We start from the raw sequence: 2,206 nt of genomic DNA on the forward strand, positions 1-2,206 counted from the left end.
CATGCGTTGGCCATGTCGCTATTGACACTGGTGACCCTGTGTCCACTTGAATCTTCACAGGCACCCCTCTCCACTGTAACGTTCGCCATATATCGGCCGGACCAGTCCTGTCAACGACTCACGGAGGTGTAACAGGAACTGTCCGTAGTCCACGCTGTCCGAGGATAGTTCCTCACCGTGAGCTACGGTTTCTTGGCGTGGCTTGGAATTCCACATTGAAGCCAGGTGTCCCCTCTTTCGACAAGATAACAACTCAACGCGCAGGACCTGCATTTGGTGGTCTCGTGGGTGTCGCTTCGCAGCAAAGGCAGCTGGTCTCGACTTCATTGTTCGATTTCGCCATGCTATCTGGCTGTTGTCTTCTGGAGAACTTCTGCCACTCATGCTTCGTTCTCACTGCGGGGACGCCCTCTCTGAATGGTCCACCTCCCATCTGTTGTACGTATCTCAGCGGCTAGCGCCGCATTCTCAGCTTCCTGCAAGCGCGAGTGTGTGCCTTGCTAGCAGATTACGACGCACTCCAGCATCCCGTAGACCGCAGACAAGCCTGTCACAGAGCATTCTGTATAGCGCCTGGCCAAAATCGCACCAATTATCTATCTTCGGTAGCTCGATAATGAAGTCGCTTGTCGACTCGTCAGCTTGCTGATTCCTTGTGAAAAACCGATAAGACTCCGCTATCTCGTTGCCTTTCGGTGCAAAGTACTCGGCCAGTTCTTGAACTGCTGATTCGTACGTCAGATCCTGAATCTTGTCAGGCGCACAGCGGTCTGTCAGATCTACCATCTTGGTACTAAGGGCAGCAACGAGTAAGGCCCGACGCTTCTTGGGATCGACAATCTCGTGGGCTTCGAAAAAAGCTTTTATTCGCACCTGATATGCATTCCACTTGTCGTCCCCTTCGTCGAAAATAGGCGGCCCGGCTTGCGTCGCCATGCTTTATCCTAGCCGTGGGGGTTAATCCTCGTCGCTACTGAAATAATGGGGGCAGGAACCGGAATGAACGCATGTTTATTGAGTTACTCAGTTCAGTACTCAACTATAGCGTGTCGTCATGTCACTCAGGCATTGACGCATGCGCTCGTGGTGTGCTTGAATTGCTGACATCATATCCGTCTTTAGGGTGTAGCCTTCGTAGGGTTTGGTCAGTTGGAGATGCGCGTGGTGGTCTGTGCTTTTTGTTTGTCCGTCAAATACCCTGCCTAGGAAGACAACGATGTTCTTACAGAATTCGCTCTTCTTGACGTTAAACTTTTGCCCAGCTTTGCTAAGTGCCTCTTGTACCCGGGACAGATGCTGGCAGTGGTCATCACGAATTTTTGAATAGATGAGGAATAAGTGATGATGTAATTACATAAACGTTGCAAAATATCTTTTGTACCTTTATTTTCGGATTTGTATGTAACGCGCTTGCGTCTTGTTTTGTTTGTTGCTGATTTTCTTCGCAGTAACTTTACTGCTTGCCTATCTCGTTCTAGTTCGATCTAGTTGTTTACATTCCACACACACGTACACCCACTTGTCTAGTACTCGAAGAATTGTTATCGTGACTCTGTACTTTGATAACATTGCCACCTAATATTTGATCTAGAGGAATCAGTAGATAATAAACTATGCTAACGGATGCTCCAGTGTCCACTAATAGTTCAGTGACATTTCCGGTGACGCTCTTCTGTGCGTGCAGTAGGCCTGCGCAGACTTCGCCAAGCAAACACTTTCTTTTATTTGACGTAGTAGTTCTGCGGAAACCCGCAAGGTGGAGAGAAGTAATGAATAAAGTGAAAAACCGACATCGACCCATTCGTAGCAATTGCTACAAAGGAAGCCCATACGGGTTCCTCGAAAGAAAAGCCTCAGAGATGAAGAAAAATTCTTCCTGGTCCGGGACTCGAACCCGGGACCACCGCCTTTCCGGGGCAGCCGCTCTACCATCTGAGCTAACCAGGCGGCTAGCAGACGGCAGGGCGAAGTCGAATTTGTCGACAACACGAAGCGAAGGCAGGAGTTCTCGACAAATTCGACTTCCCCCTGCCATCTACTAGCCGCCTGGTTAGCTCAGATGATGCAGTGGCTGCCCCGGAAAGGCGGTGGTGCCGGGTTCGAGTCCCGGACCAGGACAAATTTTTCTTCAACTCTGAGGCTTTTCTTTCGAGGAACCCGTATGCGTTTCCTTTGTAGCAGTTGCTACGAACGGGTGGATGTCCGG

The 2,206-nt window shown here is 49.9% G+C and overlaps 1 non-coding gene across 1 annotated transcript; it reads right to left on the reverse strand.

Annotated features, from left to right (window-relative positions):
- Positions 1-1,873: 1,873 nt before the first annotated feature.
- TRNAS-GGA (transfer RNA serine (anticodon GGA)) lies at positions 1,874-1,947 on the reverse strand. The gene has a single exon. It is a non-coding gene; the product is annotated as a tRNA-Ser (tRNA).
- Between the last annotated feature and the right edge of the window lie 259 nt (positions 1,948-2,206).

Source organism: Dermacentor andersoni, chromosome 4 (assembly GCF_023375885.2).
Source record: "Dermacentor andersoni chromosome 4, qqDerAnde1_hic_scaffold, whole genome shotgun sequence".
In the NCBI taxonomy this organism is placed as follows: domain Eukaryota; kingdom Metazoa; phylum Arthropoda; class Arachnida; order Ixodida; family Ixodidae; genus Dermacentor; species Dermacentor andersoni.